Below are 13,988 nucleotides of genomic sequence, written 5' to 3' on the forward strand. Positions count from 1 at the left end.
GTTTCGACCACGAATTCCATCGCTTTTCCCCGATCGTTTCCATTTTAATTTTCCCGAATCTATGCCGTAAATTTTATCGATGCGCGTATGACAGCAAGCGCGTTATTTAAATCGACGCTATGGCATCGAGCAGCAACGATTTCATTAATTACCGCCCGAGATTTCTTTTCGCCCTATTACGTTGCCAGCCACTTGAAAAAGACCGCTTGTTATCGCATTTTTCTGTATTAGTAAACTCTTTCGAAACGGTTTTCCTTTGCTCCGATTTATAACGAGAAAAAGCTCGACCTTTGAAGGATTAAAAAGGCAAAAAAAAAGTATCCTTTTTCCTATTACCGGTTATACACAATTCGACGTAACGAATAGTCTCGTCACCGAGGTCCCGCAGAACTATCGATCGTCGATCAACGATTTTGCACCGTTCCCAGCCTGTGCGAACAGCGGCGCGTCGACGACTATAGGCGGCCGTTGAAAGGATTCAGCGAAGGGAGGACGCGTAACGAGGATCGAACGGGGCAAGGACAAAGCTGTCCCCTTATAATTACTACACGCGTGTTCACTCGAGAACTCGACGAGCTACCAGCCGAATCGTGCCCTCGTCCTGTCCTATCTTCTACCTTCCTGTCGAGTATGATATCTCTCGACCGATTTTTACGAGCGAAAAAAATAATTTCTCGAATCTTGTCGAATCTTAAAAAGAAAAAAAAAAAAAGGAAGATATCCCTCTCGGGATAAGATCGATTCCGTTCGATATCGGGTAGGAGGAAAATGGAGAGCGGGCGGTTAGGAGAGAATCGTGAGGGAGCGGCAGAGTCCTGTTAGCGTGAACGGGGCAGCGAGTGATCCATTATCGAGGCTCGCGTGTAATCAAGCGAGCTGCACGGGCGAAAACACGCGGTGGATGGGAGAGATGATCACCGATTAATCTCGTGCCGCGTAAGGAGGGATTTCTACCCGTAATTTCCACCAACGAAATTTCGTTCACGAACGAAACGCGACCGACTCCCGTTGCGTTTACTACCAAAACTTTCGATACGTTATCGACCCGCCACCCGAAATTTCCCTCCCGAAATCTTGACACGAGAAAAAGGAGCGGGAGAAGGAAACGGACGAATTTGCGACAAGAGGGGAGAGAAAGAGTTTGGTTGCGAAAAGGAGCGCTTTCCTTTCCGTTTTCGTTTGCGACGAGCATCGTTTGAATAATAGAGGCGAGAAGGGAGACGAGTGGCGACTCGTCGTCTCGCGGGACGACGTTAACTCAAAGTCGTGTGTCTACGCTTTGATGCGTGGACGCGGAGAATGCGATGTATATCCCGTGCATTCGCACAATTCGCTCGCTCGCCTTTTTCCACGCGACTCGATCGATGTCCGCCGTCCATCTTTCCTTTTCGAGCCCAGCCATACCTGCCGCGATTGCAAACCAGTCTATGCTGAGAAGAGAAGATTCGATATGAATTTTGCAATAAACCGTTTTTTTATAAACCGTCGCTCATTATCGTATTTATTATCGTATCGTGGGAACGACTTTTCGAAAGAAAAAGAAAATTTCGTTGTTCGAAATCGCGAACCAGATTTTATTTTAGCGCAGGAAGAATCAAAGATCAACGAGGCCATCGGCCGAGCGACGAAAGATGGAGGAGGTGGCCGGAACGATGGCATCGATAAATCCTTTCTTTCCACCGCGAGAATAATAGACGTTCCGCTAATATTTATCGTCTCGCGAGCGGCGGCGGGTGGAAACGGTTACAAGGATTTTTCCAGCGATAAAAAGACGGGGCCGAGCGGAATGGAGAGCGTCAGCGTTAGTCTCGTAATAGCAAGAAAAAAAGAGAGAGAGAGAGAGAGAGAAAAGTAGCGGCTCGCTTTTAGCAGTCGCGAATGAAACCGAGCTCGTTTGACGAGCTACGTATTTAAAAATCTCCATTCGCGAAAATTAAGTAAAGAGAGGATCGAGGCGGAAGAATTTCCCGAGTTTTTAAACCCTCGCGATACGTTCGCAATCGATATTCGCACTCACGTAACCGTCGAACGAACCACCACGCCTATCTCGGCCGAGAAACGTTCTAATCGAAACGTTTAGAAAGTATTCCACCTTTGGAATCACGCGTACGTTTGATCATTCATCAACCGTGATATAAATTTTCCCCCATTTTTCGGAAGCAAGTTGAGTCGGAAGAACGAGCTCGTCGAGTTTCGAATATCAGTCCCCGATCTTCGATTCATCGTCCACGGAACGTGGATCACGCACGGCTGTAAAGCACACCTCGAATCGTTACCTCGAAACCCTCTATCGCGGTCAGGAAGGAGAGGGAACCGCTCTAACTCCTTCGCAACGATCGCGAAATGATAGCCCTTGTCAAAATTATTGCCATCCAAGGTACGATATATGGTAAGGGGGGTAACCGACCTGCTCGCACTTCGATAAAGTATAGGCCGCGAAATTGGCGTTGATCGTAAAACGGAAGTCGCGTCCGACCCATTCCGCTTCGAAACGACTAGATCCAACGAAATATCGCGGTTGTCGACTTTTCGTTTAAATATTAGATAATTGGATAGAAATAGATTCGCGAGAAAACGTTTAGCGCCGTGGATTTCGCGGGCGGTAAATACGAAAGTCTGGAAAAAAGTGAAAAGCGTGGATAGACGAGAAGAGATACGACGAAGAGATACATTATCGCGCGACGCAGACACGTTCGTTACGCGAATAAATTCCGTTTAGCGAACGGTGGACAGATATAATTCTTCGTTTCCACAGTCTTAGGATAGGAATTTAAACGACACCCGGTCTCCGGTTTTCCGGATAGAGCAAACAACGCTCGTAAAATAATTATTCGCGTTCGCCGCGCGTTGGATATCAGGGAAGAGAAACAGGAGGGGGGGGGGGGGGGGAAGGGGGAGAGGAGCAAAGTCTCGGCGTGGTTGGAAATACGATACGGCCGCCGGTTGTACGATGTAACGGCGGAATAATCGGTGTCTCGAATTTATTATCATATAACCCGTCGTTTTCGATCGACGCACTCGTTGCATCGATTAACTTTTTATCGAATCGAATCGAAATCCAAAGTGGTAAATTGGACGCTATTCTGAAACTCGTGCGCGCGCAGAACGGAAGGCGAGGAAAAGGAGCGGAAGCGAGATTCGTCGACAATTTTAAAGCCGATTAAAACGTTGTCCCGTAACGCGCGAACGGGCGCGAACGGCATTTAATTATCGCGGCCGTGTTTTGTTTGCGGCCGAATCGCCTCGCCACGTTATTTAAACGTATTTACACGGATAAATCCGTGAATGTGTTTCCCAGAAAAAAAAAAAAAAGAAAAAAGAGAGAGAAATGGGCCGATACAATGGGAAAACCGCGCGAAACGATGTTTTCTCTTTTCTCGCCGTGGAGATAAGGCGGGAGGATGACGGGAAGGGAGGGGGAAGAGAGAAGGAGGAGAAGGAAAATGGTGGATCGTTTTTTTTCTTTTTTCCCGCCGAGGGCGAGAAGTAGCGTATTCGAAAGGACGACGATAAAACTTGGAGATCGTGGCAGAGATCGTCGTCCCTTCCACCGTTATTCGTTACAGAAGAATTTCTATATTCTCTCGACCGACATCCTCCTCCCTCTCCCCGATGTCGTTATCGTCGACGACGCTATTATAATTTGTCCCGACTCGGATTCGACGTTCGGGAAACGAATCGCATGCGCGCGTTCCAAGGACAAAAAAGGGGTGTGTGCATGAAAAAGGTAAAAAAAAAATCTGGGAATCGAACGGGATGGTCGAAGGGATGGCGGAAGGATGACGGAAGGGAACGGAAGGGACCATTAACGCCGATCCGAAAGATGGCTGAGCGACGCGATATTGGAAATCCTCTCCTTTTTACGCGAGTTCCCGGGGGAGTGCGCCGAGCCACTCGATTTTTACACCCCCGCATTCTCGACCCCCTGCCATTCCGTAGGGGAGTAAGTCGAGGCCGACTATATTTCCGCCAGATGTAGTTCGTCGCGAATCCGTTTCGAGAACGCGACCCCGCGCTTTCATCGGTGGAAAACGCTTCGATTGATCAGCAAGAGAATCAGCAGAGAAAAACGCGTCGACCGCGAAAAATTAAGTATCCAGAAAAAGGAGAGGGATTGGAATTCAAATGACGAGTTTTTTGATCGAAGAACAACTTATTTCTATTTACTTATTTTTCGTAATCGGCGTAATCGATATCTCTTTATCCCGTTTCTCGAACGTCAACAACTTGGGAAGATTCGACGTGGAATCGCGACTCGGGGTTTGCGACTTCATCGACGATCCGACGCCAGTTTGTCGTCGGATAGTTTTCGAGTAGGAGAAGGGGAGGGGGGCGTTGGAAATGTCGCGCGGGCGTGAGCGCGGATATCGAGCTTCAAAGAGCTTCGTATCCATCCTTTCAGCGCTCGACACCGTGCTGTGTTCGGTTTTTTTAAAAGCCCCGACACTCGCTCTCGCACTCACTCCTCTCATCCCCAACTTTCTCCTTTCCGCCTCCCCCCTCCCCCCAACCTCTCCCTTTTCCGCTTCGTGTCGCCCATTTTTTTCCCCTCTTTTTCGGTTTTTATTTTTTTCCTTTCTTCTTCTTCTTCCTTCCCCCCCCCTTTTTTTATTCTATCCCCCCTCCCTCCCAGGACCGGCATAAATCGAAAGCATCGCTCGCTTTCGGACATCGCGTGGAAACATCGCAAAACGTTGGTCCGGTACAAAGATTTTTCCCAGCAGGAAAAATCGAAGCGAAAAAGATGCGAACAAGTGTGGTGGACAAACAACTTTGACGCGAAAGTTTCGAGAATAGAAGGGGAGTAGAATAGATTATTGGAGAGAGAGAGAGAGAGAGAGAGAGAGAGGGGAGGAGGAAAGGAAGCGTTGGCGGTGAATCCCGGTCGAAAGGAGGCGAGTTTCAGCGACTTTCGGAGTTTTAATTACTCCGCGCGAGAGCCGCCTCCCCTCGTCCCAGCCTCGGGGTTGGTTAGCCGGGACTATTGCATCCGCTTTCGTATCCCCCCGTCCCGTGTTTCAATCCCGCGAAAGAGAATCCGGCGCAACGTAAAAGGGGAAAGGCTCCCGACATCCTTCTATCATCCGTTTCTTCCGCCCGCTTTTACCAACCGTCGCAGTTTTCACGCGGTTTCACCTCGATCGCGGCCGATAATTTCGATGGAGAGAGAGAGAGAGAGAGAGAGAGAGAGCGATTTTTAGCGAAACGATTGGACGCGAATTCCCACTTTCTCCTTCCTTCGCGTTTCACGTCGCGGAACACGCCACACGTTTTCATCGTTTGTCACGAGTGGAATCGAGCCCACGTTTTATCCGTGCGTGTGTGCAACTCGACGTGCGCGCGCCTCGTTAAACAACTAATACCGCGGCACGCATTTTTTTTTTTTACGGATCACGTTCTCTCCCTCTGCCCTCCGTTATTTCCCTGCTAACACGGCCCATTAGAAAAAGAAAAGAGGGGGAGAAAAAAATGGTCGAGCACGCCAGCGTATCCTCTCGCCAGTGAACGTGTCGTGCTCGCGTAACATCGCGGGATCGTGGCGATAAATTCGAAGGGGGGGGAAAAAATAACGCTTTCGGGGCGCGAGTTAAAAGATCCGAATCGGCGACGTTGTAACGCGCAACGAACGCACAGCTTCGTATATTCCGGTATCGATGAAAAACGTTTATATCCGAGAATATGTTCCTTTATTTTTTCCTTTATACTCTCTCTCTCTCTCTCTCTCTTCCTTTTTCGCTTTCAAGCGAATTTTTAACGGTCGATTAATACGGCAACGTTGAAATTGATCCACGCTTTCAAAAGCGTTGCGCCGCGATTCAACGAAACGTTTGACACGTTTCGCCCTCTCCCCGTGCTTGGGGAACATCAAAGTTGAAAATAACGATCGAACTGAGAGAGCCGATGGTTACGTTTAAATACGAATTATAGAAATATAATTGGAACGTGATTTAATCAGCGTGGAGAAAAGTTGGGAAAACGTAGGAGAGAGGAGATATAGAATTGTCCGGGAAATAGATGCCGGTTATCGTTCGAACGCCGAAACGATCGATCGACGACTCGATGAATGGGATCGCAAACGGTCGATCGAAAGATACGCGTACGTATTCCCGATGAATTCGAGCAAATATATATATAAAGAACGAAACAAGACATTGATCCGAGCCGAGTAGACTCCCAGACGTACGACGATAATCCCAACAGCGAAGCGAAAGTCTCGGTTCGGCCTCGTAACACGTGGTACCGAGTGATCAGGAGCGAGAGGGGCGAATATTTCGGGTATTTACGAGAGTAAATACGTATCGTAAGGAGGCGACATCGGGCAGCTTCGAACACACCGAAACTTCGTATCTTCGTAGATTCCAAAGTGGCGAAACTCGCGCAAGAATCGCGAAATATGATGGCAGGTAAGAGCGCCCAAAACCAGGCCACCACACTCGAGGGTCGTGGAATTTCGTACAGCACAGCAGCTTTTGCACGCAAATTTCGCGAACAGCGAAATGTTTCACCAACGCAAGCGTCCCTTTTTTTCCGAGTAAAACCGAACAAAATTTCGAAAACTCGACTCGACTCGATCTTCCCCGATTCGATCACGATCGGGAGAGACGTTTACGAATTCGTCCGGATTTTAATTCGATCGCTTGGTTTAAATGACGGATGGCAGTCGCCGGTAGAAATCGTGCTCGGCCAAAAGCAATTAGCATGCAGATGTTCGGATCCCGTGCGTTCTTTCATCGTCGTGGTTTGTGTCGAGGATTGTGTAACGAAACGGAAGAGTAGATAGGGGATGGATGGCGCGAAACTAGGAAAAACGTGACGGTTATCGAAGGGGGGGTGGGAAACAAGGTGTCGGCGGGGGAAAGAGAAATGGCGAGACTCAACGTTGCTTCTCCCGAGGGGATGGCGGAGAAACTCGCAAACAATTATAACTTCCGGTGAGAGAAACAGCGTATAATATAATCGAGCCGCATCGTTTCGAAACGTTACTACGTTTATGGCCCCTATTGTCGACCCTTGAATTTCTGTTTTCGGAATTTCGCCGTTGCGGTTGTCCGCTGCCGATCCACCTTTCGCTCCACCCTCCTCCTCCTCCTCCTCCTTTCACCCGTCTTCCGTTTCTACCACGGAATCTTTATCTCCCGCAATTTCCTCTAATTTATCTTTGTCCGGGCGGATCCACCGTTTATTCGTTCGTAGGCACCCTCGTTCCGATTAAATCGTGTCCTCTCCAATCGTGTTCGCGGGACAAAAAAAAGAATTCGACGAAATTTGTCAGGACGACGACGACGACGACGAGAAATGGTCGGCGCGATAACGGCGGTGTTGTGTCGCGGAGCGAAAGAAGGGATCGACTCGTGACGAATTCGTAACTAGGATGAAGCGGCACTAAAGCTCTCTACACTTTGCCAGATGTATGGATGCAGGATGCATGGGTGGAGGATAGGATAGTTTGTACGCGATCTTAGTTGCCTTTGATATTCCATTCCACACGTATCGAAAACGCGTAAACGAGCAACGCGATTCTTCGGATCATTTCGAGGGATAATTCCAAAACCGAGTTCCTCTTCGGATGTTTTTCGTTTCGACCGAGTGATTTCGGTCGTAACGTAAGGTTGGATCGATCGAGGTGGCCGGTGTTGTTACGCGGTGCTTTCCTATTTAGCCGGGTAAATTTATGCCGGGCGTGGAGGGAACAAGCCGCGAAATACGTCCCCGGGCAGTGGTATTCACGTTCACGAATACGGCGTTCAACGGAGAAAAGGATCTGGCCGGGCTATTCCCTTTCCCGTGCCGCGCCGGTATATCTTTCGAGATCCACCGCGAACAGTTTACCGTTCATCGAACCCATCGTATTTTTTTCCACCTTCCCTCTGCTCTCGCTCCCGCTTCTCTCCACCCGCCGGAAAGAAAGGGAAGCGGTACAATTTCTCCCCCTTCTTTCCTCTTCCCGCTTTGAAGTCGCGAATCATTAAAAATCGCGGCGAACAAGTGGGTCGTGATTAAAAGCGCGATTAAAAATCCGATCCGACGTTGTAATGATTTTCTCGCGGTGATAAGAAATACGCGGTTAAACGAAACGAAACACGCGTTTCAAATATTATCGGGCGAAATAATATTGGAAAGACACGAACGAGGAGGAAAATGGGATGGAGTGGAAGAAGCGAAAGAAATCGATGGGGGGGGGGGGGAAGGAAAGAAAGCTATCGACGATATCTTGGCGATATCTCGGGCAACATCTGCCGATCGGGGTTATCGCACTCGGACGGAGCAGTGGTGGCAAGTGGCCGAGACGCCGCCGGTCGGCTGGCGCCCTTTCGGATCAACCAAACTCGGCGTTAAAAAGAAAAAAGGAGGATAAAATTCCACGTTCTCGTTCCTATATATATATATATATATATGTATATATCGGTTGAGAAAAATCGTTGAAACTCGTCGAATGTAGAGCGCGGCTTTTTTTCCCCGCCGAGAAGTAACACTTGTTGATCGCGGACTATGATTTAACGAGGGAACGTGACGCGGGATTAATCACTCTCGGGCCGAGTTATCCGGGTGGAAAACGCGTTTCGTTCTCGAAGAGGCGGGCCGGACGGAACTAGGCCGCTTCGATCGGAGGAAACGACGACGCGGAGGTTGCGTAACGTACGCTTTGCAACGAGGATCGGATAATTCACCGTTGAGATAGAGAGAGATAACGCCATAATTGTAAATGTTGAATGACGAACAACAAATGAAACGTTCGAATCATTTCCGATGGAAATGGAACGAGCGATCGTTTCGATCTCGCTGGCTACTTTACCCGCCAACGTCTAATTAATCGCCGTGATTAACAATTTCGCGTGGACGGTGGCCGAGTCGGGGGAAGGATTCGATGGAAATAATCACCGATGAAATCGGCTCGATTTCTCACGGCCGTGGATCGATCGTTGGACTGGGAAATCGGAACCGTAGCCATGGACGCGCGATTAATTTTCGCTCCCCCTTCCGAATCCTATCGGAAACGAACGTGGTGGACGAAACGGAGGAGGATCGCGTCTCGACGAATCGATCATCGAAAGGCAGCGATCTTATCACCCGCCTTGGTCGTGAAAAATTACGTGAGATTTGAACCGTGATCGTGGTACGCCACGCGTTTTCGAGAAGAACAATGACGGTGTGGAAAAGAGACCGCGATAAAAAGAGGAGGGAGAAGAGATCGAAAGAGATAAATATATATATATGATTGGAAAATCGGTCGGGAATCGATGTTAAATTTGCATTTTTCGTGATTCCCTTCATTCGCACAAGAAAAGGGATCGTAACGTTTACAAATCGTCGCATAAATGATTCCAAGGCGAAGAAGAATACGATTGGTTGGTCGCGCGCCGCTGGATTCCGGCGGAGTTGCGTAAAGGCCGCGCATCATCCCTGACAGTCGGATGATAAAAGGCGCGAGTTTATACGCGTTAGAGGGGAGAGGAGGCACGGCGGCAGATCAAACGGACGGAAAGCTCGGGACGGGAAATACCGTGGAAATTGTTCGCTGCGAGATTTTTCAAGAAAGAGTGACGCGCGACGTGCACGAGGCCGATTCGCAATGGAAATTTCCTCTCCCCGTTCGAGGAGACGATGACGAAAGTTGAATCGGACAGCTGCGTGCCACCGAAATGCGGTTTAATTAGAATCGAATTCTCGGATGATCCTCGCCGAGGATGCAAAAACATCTACCTTTTTCCCTCCATATTCCACGAGAGGGAGAGAGAAGAGAGAGAGAGAGAGAGAGAGAGAGAGAGAGAGAGAGAGAGAGAGAGAGAGAGAGAGAGATTAATCGTAGTTTCGTCAATGAAAATAAAGATGCGTAACACGCTGAGTATAATAATGGGACGATAAATCACGGCGAGAAGTCGGAAACGGGCAACGTGGCGCGGGGAAAGGGAGAGGAAAAAATGATCGCTCGAATTGAAAACGGTTGAAAAACGGGAAGGATGAACGATCATCTTGGCTTGGATTTCACGCTAGTGGAGAAGTTTTTTTATCCTGGCCCCACTCGTCGCGATTAATCACTTAACGGCCAATTAACGAGGGAAAAGATCAAAATCTGTCGACAAATCGAACGAAACGAAATTCGAAAAAAAAATCGGATTCTCTTCAGGGAATATCGTTAGAGGTTTAAATTTAAAACGAACGAACGATCGGAAGCAATGATTTTGAAACGACAAACATTAGCGATCGTACTTGACGGAAAAGCGGATTCGTATTCGAACAGGATGATTTTTCAACGTTTTGCCGGAGATTTCTCTCCGAATAAAATTACAACGCGTGGAGGAAGGAAAACGTAACGTTCCTCTTTAAGAGGAAGATTATACGGTTCGATTCTATACGCGTAGAAGGAACTGCGAATAATCGTAGACCGAGTGTCAATTCAATTAGCCTCGATCGTTCCGACTATTTAGATCTCTCGTGATGAAGATTCTCTAATTCAATCGCTTCGTTTCTTACTAATTAAACGAAACAACGTGTCTCTGTCTCTTCCAACTCGCAAGAAACTCGCTCGAAACGCAATGCATATTTATAAAACGTATAAGCGATTGTACGACTCTTGAGAGATATTTCTCCAATTCGTTCTCCAATGCTACGTAATTTCTTACCGATTTAAAACTTATATAAAACGTTCCGTATACGAATGTATCGAAAACGTAAATTCCGATACATTCACGTTTTTTTATTCACGAGGATTACACGTCATCGATTACACCGCGAACAACCTTTCATCCGATGAGTTTTTCCACCAATTTGTCCGCGAGCGGATACGCTCGATATTCTTGAATGGAAACTTTCTTTGATGGAGGGAAATGAAAAAACGAGAGACGAGATTGAAATAATCGGTGGAAAATAACACTCGTGAACGATTCGCTCGGGTCTTGTCCGTGGTGGCGTCTTATCGTGGCGCGATAAGGAATTCGGTGTGCGACACGGAAAAAGGGGCGACACGGAGAAAGGAAGTAAACGGCGAAGATTCGATCGATACGGGGATAAGATAACGGGGAGCGAGCAGGCCGTTTGAATAAAATACCGATTCGTTTCGCACGCGAATTCGACTCGACCGTTCGACGACGAGGGTCCGGCTCGTAAATTCGATCGATTCGAACGAAACGCGGCACGATCGAAACGAGTCGAAACGTAACGCAACGTAACGTAACGCGGGACGGTGTGTGTGCGTTCTCGCGTGTACCGTTTTTCAATCACGAATCTCTTCCATACGTTTCGCGCGACGTATATCCGTCGATGTATATCCGCGGTCGATATGGCTCCGTGACCTACGTTCACGTGCAAATATTTCGCGCGAACACGCGGAGGAAAAGAAGAGGAAGGTGGAAGGAAGTGGAAGGAGCCCCGAGTGCTGCGTTCGAGTGCCGGTTGGCGATAACTTAAAGGTTCGCAAGGGCGAATCGATTCGATACACGGGAAAAATGAAGCCGAGGGGGGAGGGAGAAGAAAGAACGGAGCAAGAACGGGTTACGTACGGATAACGGTGTACCGGACAAATATAAGTTTGTTGCTCGACCAAACTTTTTTTATCCTCTCTCTTTTTCTCTTTCCTTTCCGTACTCCCGAAGGGGAAACACCGAGAGCGAAGAGACGAGAACGAGTAACAACGCACACCTCGAGGTGGCAAAAGACCGACTGAAAAGCACGCGAGGGAGGGCAGCTTACCCGTTTTGGTGGGGATACGGCATTTCCCATGCGGCACCGCAACACGAGCCTGAGAGAAGCGTGCACTGCGAGAGGAAGGGAGAAGGGGGAGGGAGGAGAAGGAGGGTGTGGGGAAGCGGGGGTGGGGGGGGTTGAAGCACGAGCGGTGGTGGGGAGATGCGAGAGAAGAGGGGGTACTCGTGTCGCGCGATAACCGTCGTCGAGGTGCAAACCAGCCGCGAATTCGAAAGGCGGCCAGTTGCTGTTCGCGCGTCGTATGCGTCGCGTCACGGGTGTCGCGCGTAACCGAGATACCGAGGTAAAGTAAACGCGTACGCGTAGTATCATCTTTATTACGTAGCACATCGCAACGTAGTCTCTCGTAGTTTCTCCCTACTCCCCTCCCCCGTCATTCCCTCTCCAATCATTCTACGCGATTAATCGCGAGGGAACAAAGTGTACGCTCCTTTCTTCTTGCGTTCTTTCGAATCGTGGATCGAAGGATAAAAGGAAGGCGGGAAGAAACGCGGGATAGGATAAAAAAAATAAAGGAGAGGAAGGAAAAAAAATCTGTTTCGTTCGAGAAAGTGCGAGAATACACTCGCTCGGTGTAGGAGCGAAAAGTTCACACTAGAAGCGAAGATCGCGCTATGTAAAAGGTTACGGAGGCGTGGATCGCGCGCAACTTGGTTCGTTCCTCCTTCCTTCTCTCGATCTTCGAGAGTGGAACGAGACGCACGACCTTCTCCATCGACGACGATCCGTGCGAAACATCCTCGAAAGACGATTGCATAACTATGCCCCCCGTGACTGACAACGACGTGCCGTGCAAACAACGACGATGACGTTAAAGACGATCGCGTCGCGAAATCCCGCGATGGATTTTTCCGCGGCTGATGCGAACAGTGGGTGTGACTGCGTCCGATATCGCGTTAGAAGCGAATCGCCCCGCGTTATCACGACCGGAAACCGGAGAGATCGGGCGAAAATATGTCCGATCGCGGATGGAACGGTAACGCATCGTTTCCCACGTGGCACGTATACTTGCGTGTGGGCGCGCGCGTGTCAGTGTTGTACGCGTGTCGATTCGATTCAATTTCGTTCGCGATTTTCCTCGTCTTCGATCGTCGTTTCAATAAATTTACGCTCGTTCGCTACTTCGTGGAACGAACGACTTGGTACGTACGAGGAACGACTCGATGGCATTGGCAGCCCCAAATAGAGAGTAGCTCGATAATTACGACGTATCGTAATTGTTTCACACCAGACGCGTCGAGCGGCGCGCAGCTGTCGATTCATGGAGATATTCTTTTTTCTCCTCGCAGCTGCAGCTGTACACATACGCGCGCAATACACGTTTCGCGTTATCGAAACGATGACTTTACACACGCGTAATGTCGTCGATTCTCGACGAGATATTTGCCGAAAAAGAAAATTCTCTCTCTCTCTCTCTCTCTCTCTCTCTCTCTCTCTCTCTCTTCGCTTTTTCTTTTCCCATTCTTTTCCCGAAAAATTGGTGACGCGCTGTCGAATCTCATCGAGCGGAGCGTATTCGCGCGGTAAATCGGACTTAGCCCGATGCAACGCGCTTTATCGCGCGTAACGATTCGCGTAAGCGCATAATTTCTCTTCGAAGGTTCGGTCGCAACGCGTGGATAAAAATAACGATCGTTCCCCATCCCCCTCTATCCACTTTTATTCTTCTTCCTCGTCTTTATCTCTCTTGGTAAATTATAGTTCGTGCCTTTTTTAAACGGGAAAATCCGCGAGAGACGCGTTCGCGTATAACAATCGAAAATAAAACGAGATCAAAAGGAGGAGAGTGGACAGTGGTAGGAGAGGAGCGATAACAATCGCGCTACTTATCGAGAGAATTAACGTATCGGATATATATATATATATATATAGTGGAGCATCAACGTTTCACGAATCACGGACGATATCATCTGGCTCGATGATATCGGGATAACGGGAATACGAATCAATCGGTCGTCGACAATTTCCTCGTCGGATAGAAAGGAGGGAGAAGAGGGAATCGCAACCCCGCGATATCAAGCCCGAATAAGGGTAACGCGAGCATCCATCCCCGGCCCGAACGATTAATCGAACCTGTTCGATCGTATATCTGGAAGGAAAGGAGAGAAGCTCGGCCGTGATTGCGGGATTACCCGTTGTCTCGGTCGGGTAACGGGCACTCGCTCGACCTTCGAGATATCCGATCTTAATCCCTTTAAGGAAGGACCTCCAACCCTCCTCCTCTCCGTCTCTTTCTCTTCCTCCTCTGTGGCTATCGGAATTGGCCGCGACTCCACCGATCCGTG

The 13,988-nt window shown here is 48.8% G+C and overlaps 2 protein-coding genes across 7 annotated transcripts in view; one reads left to right on the plus strand and one right to left on the minus strand.

The window, feature by feature from the left end:
* hiw (MYC binding protein highwire) overlaps window positions 1–13,988 on the minus strand; it is a 173,883-nt gene that overhangs the window by 137,992 nt on the left and 21,903 nt on the right. The gene's annotated exons all lie outside the window — the stretch shown is intronic.
* LOC100867713 (uncharacterized) overlaps window positions 1–13,988 on the plus strand; it is a 69,209-nt gene that overhangs the window by 43,675 nt on the left and 11,546 nt on the right. The window contains exon 1 of one of the 4 annotated variants that reach the window (XM_086913051.1): window positions 11,897–11,986. The exons of 1 other annotated variant lie outside the window; for it this stretch is intronic. The gene's annotated coding sequence lies outside the window, so the exon portion shown is untranslated. Of the gene's footprint in view, window positions 1–11,896; window positions 11,987–12,009; window positions 12,846–13,988 lie in introns of those variants that run through there. 2 more of the 4 variants (XM_086913058.1, XM_086913056.1) reach the window with 2 other exon arrangements.

The sequence above is a fragment of the Apis florea genome, unplaced genomic scaffold (genome assembly GCF_048593485.1).
Source record: "Apis florea isolate Af1SG1 unplaced genomic scaffold, ASM4859348v1 contig_3496_pilon, whole genome shotgun sequence".
NCBI lineage: Eukaryota > Metazoa > Arthropoda > Insecta > Hymenoptera > Apidae > Apis > Apis florea.